Genomic DNA, 14,479 nt, shown 5'->3' on the forward strand with positions numbered 1-14,479 from the left:
TTGCTTGGTAGGGCTCAAGGGGTGTATACAGAAAACTTGACCTCGCTAAGTGCGCCACTTGACCTCATTACATAATCATGACCCTGACCTCGCACAATACAGTAATAATCAGTTGGTAATTGACTTTCAATCTTTCAATTCACTCATTCATTATTATTATTATTATTCTTCAATTATAGATGTATGCAGTCAGAGACTATAATATCTATCTGAGAATCTTTAAATCTCAGAGTTTTTTCTATATCTATAGAGTCAACTATTATACATTTATCAATTTCATATATATAAAATCAGAAAATCCCAGCTCAGAATACAAAAACTATTTATAAATTACAGTATTTTAACATCTTCTAATACTTTGAAATTATTTGAAAATATCATGACAAAGGAAAAGAGAATATAGTCTTAAAGATAGATATATTAAATAGATAGATAGAAAAGAATAGAAAGAAATAAGTACAGTAAAAAGAGACTATAATAAAATAAAATTATTAAAAGATAGTATATAGTTATTTTAAGAGACTATATCTAATTAATTTCTGCCTCTTCATATTCAGATACTTCTGAATGCAGTTATTTTCTTATAGCTACTTAAGTTTCTGATAAAAAGTCTATTAAGTATTTAATTTCTATCTCAGTTGAGAATAAGAATCTTATATTTAATTAATTTAAATTATACTTCTTCTTTAATCTGACTCTGAGACTATTGTATAATACATAATACATTATAATATACTCAGAATTTTCATTTATATTGCAGAATAAACACTCTGTTGAATCAAATCTATTATTAAGTCTTTGTATATAGAATTTGAAATAATCATGTTTCACTCATTCATTTATTCATTCACTCAGCTTATCAATCAATCAAAGTATGTATAGCTGATTCATAATCAATTAAATGAACAGACAAATTTATATAGATTATAAAGAGATATTTTACAGAATTTTAAAATATATTAAGATAAAAATATTTAACAATTAATTTTAAATTGATTTTGAATTGATTTTGAATTAATTGTTAATTGATTTGTCACGGGCTGCGCCTGATCAATTATATAGACTATTTCATTACACTTCACAGATTTCAACTGCTTCATTCTTGAACATATATACTCTGATTCTCAGTCACTCTCAATCACTGATTCTCAGCTGCTATGAATGTGTATAGATTCTTCCACTCTGAAGCCTTATTACATACATCATCACATATGTGTATAAATATCTACTTTGATTACTGATTCTTATACTTTCTCTTTCTTTTTCTTCTCTAACATTTTTCTCTTTATTATATAAGATCTATCAATATCATACTGATCTATTCAGTGTAGACCTCTTATATTAGAAAAACATTCATTATCTTCTTATTAGAAATGATTATTCATGCATTATCTTCTCATTAGAAATGATTATTCATTGAGAGATATCTGAATGTGTAACAATGTATAGAAAAGAGAAACAGGTAAGCAGATATTAAGTTCTTAGATAGAAGCTTACTTATCAGTCATTCTGACTCTGTAATAAGATTTTATGAGAGAATGTCAGTAAAAGACCTGAGAGTTCTGACACTCAGATGTATGAGATATTTATACAATTACACTTTCACAGATATCACACATCTGACAAATGATATAATTATGTCTAATGATAATATGAGAGAACTCTTAAATACAAGTATAGATGCAATATTACAGTGACTTTAAGTAATGTTAAAATTACAACAATAATAAATAGCTGATATACATATAACTTAACAATATTAATATGAAGAGATTCAATAATTATCATAATAAGAAACTCATGCAATTTCAATATCTGTAGAATTAAATATCAAAGTGCTGAAAGAATGCTTAGATACTTCTATATATTTTAATACTTTCAATCTCACTCTCTACTTATCATGAAGAATGAAAATGCTTGTGAAACTGAGTATAAATGAAGATGTCATTGATTTATTAATTAATCAAGATTAGTATATCAATGAATAATTGAAGAATTATATGAAACAGAAGTTTCATTTATGAATGAAAGCATGTAAATCAGTGTTGTGAATATCTGATAATATTATCAAACATCTTGATATTCTGTTCTGAGACACTGTCATATAACAGAAAGTGTTAGATTGATTACAGAGTATCTGACAGAGAAACACTTCTCTTATAATATTCATTCCTGACTTTGATATCAAGATTCTAGAAGCAGGTAATCAATCTTGAAAGAATTGAATGAAGATTAGTATACTTAAGAAGACATTAACTTTTGAACTCTTACAGGCTCTTGTAAGTGTAGATGAAGATCAGACTTATGAAGATTTCTACACACAGCTCTGAACATTGAATAACTGTCTTATCAAGCTCAAGAGTATACAGAACAGTGATAGAAGATATTACACTTTAATCACTTATACATCTCTGCTGAAGAACAGTAATGATGCAGATGTCATGAACTGAATAGATTCAAATGTCTATGCATAAGCAAGAGTTTTCACTGTTTAAACAGGCTTTCAAGTCTCTGAAATCACTCCTGAGAAAGTCGCTGATTGATGTTAATGTGAAGTATGTATTAACTGTAACTGATTAAAACACATTGCTTTCAACTGCTGATCAATCTATGTGCCTTCACACTTAAGAGAAAGATCAGTGTCTTCTTATTTAAAGAATGAATCAGTGCCTGTCTGTATCAATCATATTACAGTGAAGAAAGATTTAAAAGATAACTATAAGAATACTCTGATGAAACAGAGAAAAGATTAGCTTCTGTTCAAATTTGTAAACAGAAGCTTGAAGAGATTGAATAATAATAATTTAAAGAGAAAATAACAATGAATGCAATTCTTGTATTTACTGTGATTGATAATATGTATAATATAAAAGTCATCATAGACAGCAGTTCATGATAGACAGCAGTCTATGTTACTATACAATGATAAAATCTTCAGTTGTAAGATGTTATAATCTTCAGTATATTCTCTTATCAAAACTCTGACTTCTTACAGAATTTGATGATTCAAAAGACATTTGTATCTGTTACATGATAAAGTTAATCATAGATGTGAGAGAACATTAATATAAAGATGTCTATATATATAAAGTTGATAATCTTGATTATAATCTTACGTTAGAACTTGTCTGACTATCTGAACAAGGCATCTTATTGAATACTTAAAACAGAAGCTTGATATTCTCTAACAATAATAGAATTCATGAAGATGACATTCACAAGATCATGAATCTGATACAGATCTCTGTCAATGTGTATAAAATGCTCTGAAAAAGAAGTCACTGATAGCAGAATTATATAACAATCTATTCTATCAGTCTGACTAATATTAAAAAGACTCTAGAAAAGTTATTCTGTATTACAACAACAGATTCTTGTATAAAACTCTCTCAATAATATCATGAATATCTAGATGTCTTTCAATAAGATAATATTATGAATATACCTCTCTTATAAGGTTCTGAAGTGAATCATAGTACCAAGTTAGAGAAGAAGAATGATAAGAACTCTGAATTATTATAGAGCTCTCTTTATAATATATTCTGAGATGAACTTCTTCTTCCTTGAAAGACACTTAATAATCTATTGAATAAAGAATTTATGCATATTAGTAATTCTTTCACTGCAGTCTCTATTCTTTTTACAAAGAAATCAGATGAAGAACTCTGATTCTGTGTAAACTATTGAGAACTAAACAGAATAATAAAGAAAGACTGCTATCTGCTATCTCTTATTAATGAAACTCTAGCTTGCATTGACCAAGCTCAATAATTTACAAAACTAGATATCATTGCTGTGTTTCATAAGATTCTCATTACTAAAGAAGATAAGTAACTTACAGCATTCTAAACATGATATGATCTCTTTGAATGAATAGTTACCTTCTTCAGACTGACTAACACTCTCAGTACATTTCAGAAGTATATTAACTGAGCACTTCAAGATTTTCTTGATGAATTTGCACCTGCATATCTTGATAACATTCTCATCTTCACTAATAAGTTTAGAAAAGAATATCAAGAATATGTACAGAAAGTATTACAATAATTATAAGAAGCAGAACTACTGATAGATATTGATAAGTGTAATTTTGAAGTTAAGAGTATTAAATATCTGAGTTTTATTATAGAAGCTGATAAGAGAATTCGAATGAATTCTGAGAAAGTCTCTGCTATTCTTAAATGAGAAGCTCTGTGTACTGTGAAAGATGTACAAAGCTTCATTGAATTTACTAACTTCTATCAGTGATTTATACAAAACTTCTCAGATATCATAAGATTACTTACAGAACTTATCAAGAAGAACTCAGTATTTCAGTGATCAGTAAATGCTGAAGCTGCATTCTCACAGATGAAGAAGATATTCATCAATATCTCTCTGTTAATAATATTTAACTCTGACTATAAGACAGTTATTGAAGCTGATTTCTCTGACTATATGATAGAAGAAGTGATATTGTAATATAATAATGAAGATGTTCTATAATTATATACCTTTATGTCTAAGAAACTGAGTCCTGCTGAATGCAATTATGAGATCTATAATAAAAAACTTCTCATAATTATACACTGTCTAGAAGAATAAGACTCTGAACTCTGAAGTATCTTTAAATTTAAGATAATCATAGATTATAAGAACTTCAAATACTTCATAATAACCTGTAAACTCACTGAATAATAGATGTGATAATCAGAGTTTCTAAGCTGCTTTCATTTTATAATACACTATCACTCTGACAGTCAGAACTTGATAACAGATACTCTCTTATAATGAGAACAACATATGCTGTCTGATGTGACAGATATACACTGAATGAATTGAGAACACTGACTCTTGAATCTGAAGATATTAGTTGATTATAATGAGATTATTTATAATACTATATATACTTTGCTGATCAGAACATTTTTCAGATCTACACTGAATAAATTATGACATACAACAGCTTAAACTGATGAACTTCTTCAAGCACTTACTGAAGCAGTATGTCAAGAAGCACTCTGATTTCCCTCAGAACTATGTATAAGAACTGATATCTCAAAATGTTCAATTAATGATAATAATACTCTACAATTCTGTGAATGATGTTGAGTCTCTCACTCTGAACTCTTATACACTCAGATAATACAAGAGCTGCATGATTCATATATCACTGATTATTCAGGCTGTGAACAACTGTATAGAATGATCTCTCAAGAGTTCTACTAATCTGAGATATTAAACAGTATCACACACTTTGTCTGAAACTGCAACTATTATTCTTCTATCATCTTGTGAAAGAACTGTAGAAAAGATCTGCTGAAATCACTTAATATCTCTGATAGAATCTGATGAGATATAATAATTAACTTCACTATTAATCTCTCTGAGAGTAAGAGTTGTAGAAACATTCTGATCATTGTGAATTGATTGAGTAAAGATATAATATTAAAATCTTGTAATAAGATAAATACTGAACAAGTTGCTGAAGCCTTCTTATAAAGCTCATTCTATTTATAGTTTGAAAGAACATACGACCGCCGGATAATAACGCGGCCGCTTCCGAACTTGCTTACGAATGTAAAGGGGCCATAGCGGCCATCAATTAATTTAGTGTACAGTATATAAGAAGCCGGTGTACGCCTGTAATCATACACTGACTCAAGCAACCTTTGAATCACATCTGATAGTATGTCTAAAAACTGGTGAGAAGTGCAGGCTTCTTTAGAGTGTGATAATTCTGTCTATGAAGTAATTTGTAGTTATCATATCAGTGTGATTCTAAAAATGTCTCAAAAGATAGTGTATAAAGATCAGTGAGTGAAAGAGCATCTGATTGTTACTACTTAACTTGTTGAGAAAAAACTCCATGCTCAGATGAATGCCATGTATTATATATAAACAGATGAGATGTGAGAAAGGAGATGTAAGCAATGAATCAGATTCAAAGAAGACTGCTCTCTACTCAGAAGAATAAAAGAGAGATGATTATCACTGAAGTTATATAATAATAACAGAAATTATATAAAGATATAATAATAGATATTATACAATCAATGAGAAATCACTGAAATGAACATCTTCTCTAGTTAATATGAACATTCTTCTCTGCTATCTGAACTGAAAGATATATAGAACCTCTCAGAGAGTTTACTCAAAACAGTCAGAAAAGCAGCTAAGATCACTGAATCAGAATCAAAGCTCTGTACATGTACAAGAATTCTAAATGAAATTAAGACCTTGTGTACACAGTGGCAGACTGAGATGAAAGTCAAACAATAATTAGTATTCACTGTGAATCAAGCATTTACAATGAAGAGCTTCACTGATGCAATCATCATCATTAATAAGAATAGAGAAAACCAGGTCTTAGACCTGCAGTGAGAGATCAAATATTTACACAGATAGATAACTACACTGAATCAGAAGATCTTATCATAATTGTTTATAATATCTTCAGAAGTGTACACATCATCAGAGATCACTGTGTAGAATGAGAATTTAAGTATGAAATATATAAAGCTGAGAGATCTGCTGAAGTTATCAAGCTTCAATAACAACTGAAAAAATAATGCTATAATCAGCTAGCTAAGTCAGATGTGATTATATTATCAGATTGAATATAAACTCACAGACAGGCAGTCAATGAAATTTTAACAAGTCTTAAGATCTGTCATGTTTCTACATAGAAAAGTGAAGTTATTATAAATGACTGATGAAAAGATGAATCTCACAGACTCAGAGTGATATTCATTTTCATAAATATGAAATAAGTTTTTCAAATGAATCTTGCATAACTTTGAGAAAGTGAACATATGAGACAAGTATTATAAATACTTCACTGAGTGTAGATAAGTGAGTGATCTTATATTATACTTCACACACTTCAGCTTATACTATCTCATGTTAAATGAAGAGCTTTTAACATCTTTCTATTTACAGATCTTCATTCATGATCTTACATCTGAGTTGAGAGTGAAATAGAAATGCTTAATCTCATAATCAGACACAGTGAAAGAAGCATATAATATTTTCATTATATAGAAATAAGTGAGTCAATTATAATAGAAAATACTGCAATTAAGTATATCTTAACAGAGAACAGATAATCAGACTTCTACAACACAAGTCACACATCTGAATATGATAAATCTAGATTTGAATATCATCACTAAAGTATTAAATTCTCTGAAAAAGAGATCTTCTGAGTGAAAATCTTGATATTATGAGCATCAAGCTTGCTTTAACTGCAGACACTAAAATCATGATGTAAAAGATTACACACAGTATACACAGTCAAGAGAAGTAAGAGAGTTAAAAAACTAGAAGAATCAGTGAGCTCAGAGACACTCACTGATATTCTATAAAAAGTCTTTAAAGTGAAAGAGATGCTTATGTTAGATGACTCTCTGAATTCTATAAATATTAAGAGAAAGCAGGCTCTCAAATAAGATACAGATAAGAATAATGAAGTGAATACTCATCTCAATACCTTGAAATCTGAAATGTTAATGTATAAAGAACACTTAGATAAGAATTGAGAGATGACTGCAAAAGTATTAGTGAATATAGAAGCTTATACATAATATATTAATAATTATATAATTCAAAGACTGAAAGAAATTTATTGAGTGAAGAATTCTCAATGTATAAGATTATCTGATAACTGATATTTAATATTATCTGTAAGAGTAAGAGTTCTCTTGCACTTTAAAGAATGATCTTACTATATTTGAGCATGAGAGCTGCAGAATGTGAAATATAACCTTATTCTCAGACTTAATTAATTTCAAAGATTCAATCTGCAGATTCAATAATGTACATGTCATATACAGTTAACTGATAAGAAGAAAATAGTTTATTTGCGGAGCGAAGCGAAGCAAATATATGATGAAAACCCTGGTCATTAAAAGTGGAGAATTTCCTTTTTGAGGTTCTTGGCGCGAATACAGCCCACTGATTGATGTAGAATTAAGTGAAGTGCAATTTCATGACATTGCACTATGACTTCTTCTACACACTCACAATGCGTTCATCTTTCATCTCATCAATCATATCATCAATCATATCATCTACTCTGTATAGATTCTTGAATAATAGATCACACATCTCATCAACTACCTACTCTGTACAGATCCTTGAATAGATAATGCATCTGATTAACTATCTACTTCATACAGATTCTTGAATAGATAACGCATCTGATCAACCACCTCTCATAGATTCTTAAGAATGAATAACATGTCAAAAGCCTGTGTTCACTGCTTGCAAAACCAGTCTCTTGACTAATTCATTTCTTTACAGTGTTCTACTACTTCTACAGCTGTCTGCCTTCAATACCACACTCAGAGAACTCAGGTATTGTAATCTTCTCTTATTACATCTTTTCTATTGCTGATTACCTCTTTACACTGTGTAGAATCATAAACAGACATGTGCAGTGAAACCAGATCCTTCTACAGTCACAGATTCTGTGATAAATGAGCCCGAACTCCCTCTGCCACCCCAGGCATGTCAACACTTCATATAATCAACAGCAGCCTCTCGAGCCTGTGAACAGTCTATTGAAACAGACATGTCATCTGAGGTTAAGTTTTATCATTATGAGATTCATAGTTCTGATGTGTCTTTGTTGACAGCAGTCTGTAAAAAGAAAACTGTCATTCAAAGAGCTCACTGTGTTGTCAGGCATTATAGAGAACATCTCTCATCAACTTCATTCTTAACTCAATTAAGAAAACAGCTGCAGCTGTCATCTTTGATAATTAATTCATCTCTCAGTTCTGCAGATCTCTCTTCAGCCTTTCATCAATTATCTGTGTCATTATTCAACTCATTTTCAAGTCAACCTCATTTCACTTTTACAGGCATGCTTTCACCACAGACATCTTTTACATCATTTTTCTTAATCTCAACTTCTCAAAGTTCTGTTCCTCAGAGCCTTGCAGATTCATTCATTAATTAGCTCAATAGAAGAGTTAGCAGCTTCTTAACATCTCAGCACTCTACATAATCTGAAAGCTCAATTGACATATCAAATATAGAAGTTCTCACAATTCTTCAGAAACATGATCAGTTACAGGCTGCAATTGTCTCAGACTCTCTGATGAATTCTCAGAGTTCTACTTATCTTACAGATTCAGCTGTTAATTCTGATAATTGACAGTGTATGCAGGAATTTCATCACATACTTGAAGATTTACAGATGAAGATCTGTAGCTGTTGTCAAATTCACTGGTTCAGAATGAATCTTCAAGATAATGTTTATACTTATTGTCATACTGTTGATTTGAGACAGCTGTCTGATGAGCTGTTTTTATTCTCTCAAGAGAATAACCTTGATTCTGATAATCTTGATTCAGATCTCCCTGTTCTCAGTCAGGTTGAAGAGATGTTAATTTCATGTGTGCATGTCTTCATTAAGGTCTGTCAAGTCAGAGAACATCAGTATAAGTATAAAGATCATATTGTTAGCTTTCTTAGAGACACTGGCTGTGTTTATGACACTCTCTCACTTCTTTCTAAGAATCTTGATATTATTATATTGAAGTCTTCAAATTCAAATGCAGATCCCTGCTTGCAATATTAGTTTCACTGAGATTTCATAGTTTGCAAAGAAGCTGTTGCTTAATGACTAATCTATCTCTGTAAAAATCATTTCAGTTATCAGAACATTGTGATTAATGAAGAGGCTTGAAATCAGTTATCTGAAAATGAAGATGTCTCTGATCAGATTTCTTTTCATGAGCTTGATGAGCAAGAATTGATGATTATTGAGAATAAGAATTATTTAAACCTTGATAACTTGAATATCTCATCTGAATACTCTAGTGTTTCAGATCTTTTAATCTCACAGTTTGAAGTTGAGTAACTTCATCATGAACTTGAAATATCACAGTGAGAACAGATTGATCACCTTACTCTGTCTTCAGCCTGTAATACATCACTTAGTGAGTTTAACAACACTCACTCACTCTTTTCTTGAGCCTTTTCAACACTTTTTCCATGAGGTGAAGCTGAATTCATTCTCTCTAGACAAAGAATAATTAGTCTTGCAGATTACATGCAGTTTCTTCTTAAATATCATGACAGCTGCTTTGCTCATCATAGCTGTTTTTAATATGTTCTTTTCAATTCTCTATTTCACAGACAGATTAATAATCAGGGCCACTTTTTCTATAATTAAACTGATTCTCTTATTAAGAACCTCACTCTAGAGAAGCTGCAGGCTGCTTTTACTACTGACACTTCATAATCTGCTGTGATTTTGAATTCACTTACATGATTTACAGAGAGTCTTCATGAAACTTGTTCTTTTTGAGATGCAAAACATCATCAGCTACAAGTCTATGTTCAAAATATCAGATCTCTGCATCTATTTCTTACTCTCTCAGCTGCAGATCATCACTGAGATGATCTGATGCATCACTTCTCTGACTATGTTATTTAAAAGCGCGGCACTGATCTTGAGAGGTTGAAGTTTGTAAGAGATAGTATTCATGACTATTCTGCTATAGTTACACATTACTTTCATCTATGACTTACAATCTTCAAGAAAAAGATCCTAGACCTGAAATTCAAAATCCTAGATCACTGAACTTGTTATGAGTGGCAAGACCGCGGATCAGTGCACTCATATAGTGTATTTTAGTGTAAGAATGCGCTGAATCCTGAACTTGACATGAATGAAGACTCTCATCAAGCCTTTACTGACTACTGAGACCTCATTATTACAGCTGAGAATCCTGAGCCTAATCACACTCAGTCTGAAGATGCACAGTCATCTCTTTCCCTCAGTCATTCTGATCAGATGAATATTATTGAATATTTATCTGCAGTTCTCAACTGTGTTCAATATCATCACTGTAGTGAAAAGTACTGCATTTGTAAACACTGAGTCACTGATAATCTACATTACTGATTTCACTTCTCACATGAATGCCAGACTGACTGTGCTATTCTCAAATCTTTGAGTAGTAGATATTACCAGCTGCATCTCTGTTATAATAACTCAATTCTTAATAACTATAACAGATTGATTACAGTTAGCTGGCTAGCAAATACTGATATTGTCTCCTGCACTGACAGCTGTGCTGTTCTTGATTATCTGTCTAAGTACATTGTCAAGGCTGAAACAGATACAGAATCCTATCATCAGATTGTTCAATAAGTGATTTCAAGAACTAGTTCAGGCCACTCACTGCTCTCTATGATTGTTAAACTTATGAATCAGCTCATTGATAAGCATGATTGATCTGCTCAGAAGATTTGTCATCTTCTTTTAAATCTTTCTTTACAAATGGGTTCTCATAAGTCAATTACAGTTAATTGTCAGCTCAAATCTCAACATCATCATAGCTATATTCTTGAATCTGATGAATTACAATGTGATTCATTCTTTTTGAAAAAATATAAGCAGCAGTTAACTGATTTGAAGATCTTTCATTTCTTGAATTTCTTCAAACCTTTTCTCACAGTCATCAAATTAAGAGATATTCTCATGTAAAACTCTGAGTATTGATCTACTTTTCTGTTTATCAGTTTAAAACTGATTCAGAGAACTATACTCATGTTAAACTTCTTCTTCATCACTCTTTTCATCAAATTGAAGATCTCAAGATTGTTGATCTTCTCACTTCTTGACCCTCTTTTACAGAGGTCTTTAATTATTGTTATCTTTCTCATAATCACTCAGTTAATGCCTATGATGAAGACATGCTGAAATCAGAACCTGAGTTTGAAGATGATCAGAATGATGAAGAGAAGCTTGATCTCTCTTGAGCATTACTCACTCATCAAAACTCATAGCATGATAATAATGACCTTATTGACACCTGAAACTGTGAACAGCTTGGTTATCAGTTCTTAGATTTCAACTATGATTGAAGCTCTCATGTTGACACTTATATCAATCTTGACACAGAATTTTGAAATAATATGAAGACTGACTTCTCTGCAGACACTACTCTTCATAAACATGACTTACTCAAGACTCTAGACTCTGATCAATACCTTCTTCATGACACTATTCTCTATCATTATACTGAGATTCTTAACAGCGGGTCTCTGAATCCTTTGCTAATTAATCTAGATAATGAAGATGACACTGATAAAACTTATCTGATTATAATTTTGTCTACAACTCTTCAAAATCTTGCAGAGGCTCAAGATCTCTCAACCTCAATCATTCAAGCTGCGCCAACTGGTGTAGCTGCTCACTTCATTAACACTTGAACCTTGCATGCATTATTTCAGCTCCTTATACACAAGAACATGTCATATGAACTGTTCAACCCTCAAAATCTTTGATCTTTGCAGGCCCTTTTTAAGAATGTTCACTATCTGTTAATTGATGAAAAGTCAATGATTCATTTACAGCAACTTTCATGAATTGATCAGGCCTGTTATTACATATTCTCTCACAAGAATGCTCATTTTAGTGATCTCAGTGTCATTCTCAGTGAAGATTTCTATCAGCTCTTATCTGTTTTTCAAACTCCACTCTATCATAACAGATGTATTGATCACAAAGAAGACATTCAGAACTGTCAAATCTACTTGACTTTTAGTAAAATCATTCAACTTACTGTGATTCAATGACAAGTGAGTGAAGATGTCATCAGCTGCCAGTTTCATGAGACCTTGAAAAATCTTCATCTTGATCAGTTAACTCTGAATGATTGAGAGTTCCTTTCAAAGCATGTGCAGGCTCTTATTCCTTATGAAGCCCTGGCCTTTGAGAATGCAATTCACATTTATGCAAAGAAGTGACATGTTCATGCCTATAATGATGATGCTATTCAAAGCTGTAAACAACCTGTTATTAATATTCAGGCCATAAATGTTAGTATAGACACTTCTCAGTTAGATTCTAATAAGGCTGACAATCTTTATCAGAATCTTTCTCTCTTTATTGACTGCTGAATCATGCTTCTACAGAATATTTGAACAGACTGCAGCCTCATTAACAGTGCTCTTGAGACTCTTCATGACATTGTATGAAGTTCAGATATGAAGAATCTCTGTCAAGATTCTTCATTTGCACTGTTAATCAATTTTGACAAATATAACAGCTCTGCTTATTTGAAATGAGAGAATCTTAAACTTGTGCCTATCTTCTGCAGCTGTCATGACTTTTCTCATGTTAATTAAGTCTGCAGTCACACACAGTTCTCTATTACAGTTGCATATGCCATTACTGTTCATAAATTCCAAGAATTATCACTTGATCAGGCTGTCCTTGATATTTCTGAGACTAAATTCCAGGCTGGTCTCACATATGTTGCAGTTTCACAGGTTAAAACATATCAAGGTCTTCTGTTCAAACAATTCTTTGATTATTCTAGATTTCACTGGTCTGATGGTGAAGTAAGCAGAAGCATGCAGATACATGAGATTGATTATACAAGATATCAAAGTTAACAGATAACTAAGTTATATCTCTTTTCTTTTTATAGGCCTCTGCTAATCTATATTCTATATAGATTTATTCACTCTTTATTTCATCTTTTTCACAGTTCATATTTAATCTGTTCATTCACTCATTCTTCATTGCTGTAAGTTCTTCACTCTCTATTCTATCATTCTCTTCATCTGTTCTGCTTGCAGATTCACTGAATTCAATCATTGAATTTGACAAACCTATTGCAGCCAATTCTATTATAATCACTGAATCTGAGAATGAGCAGTTAGTAGTCTACAGAAGGTATTGAAACAATCTGAATATTAATTTATACAGTTTAGATTTAATATAATGACATCTTTGACCTGAGAGATTAAGAATCTTCTGAGGCCTGTGTTATTGAGACCTGTGTTGTATCATGTGATAAGAGATATTGAATTCTTACAGTCATCAACACATGTATGAGAGAAAGTGAATGAATCTCAGAGTGTTTTCTTTCTTTTTGAAGAATTCATCTTATCTCTCATCTTTCATCTCTGCCAGCTGTTCTTTTTTTTTTTTCAGAAATCATGTCATTTATCTCTATTAATTCATCAGAAGTTCAAAAAATCATCAATACTGTTATTATGGCTGAAAATAATGTCTTGAAACACATTCATTGTAAGTAAGATTCTCAAAATGATGAAAATTGCAATTCTAACAGTTAGCACAGTTCTCAACAATCTTGTTCAGTCTGCTGAGCTGTCAGCTGTCAATCTCATTCTCAGTCCTGCATCTGCACCTGCATCTGCCTCTGCTGCATCTGTCAGTTCTAGATCATTAAGTTGACTGTTGACTTATTTAGCTGAAAGAATGTCTGAGAAGCTGTTAAAAAGCTACAGACTCTCATCAAATTGTCCTGTACTTGTGAGTCAGTCTTGTGAGAGAGTCATCAGATGAATACAAAAATCAATATAAATCATGAAGCTCTTCTTCTACAATCCTGCAGTGCTGTTTTTGTGGTCCTCTACAGCCACTGTGTCAGAGAAGAAGGCTCTTTTATCATCTGCATCAGCATTCTGAATCAGTGTCATGAAGCTTGTATCAGTTGTCATTACA

The sequence above is a fragment of the Blastomyces dermatitidis genome (genome assembly GCF_000003525.1).
Source record: "Blastomyces dermatitidis ER-3 genomic scaffold supercont1.11, whole genome shotgun sequence".
NCBI classification, from domain to species: domain Eukaryota; kingdom Fungi; phylum Ascomycota; class Eurotiomycetes; order Onygenales; family Ajellomycetaceae; genus Blastomyces; species Blastomyces dermatitidis.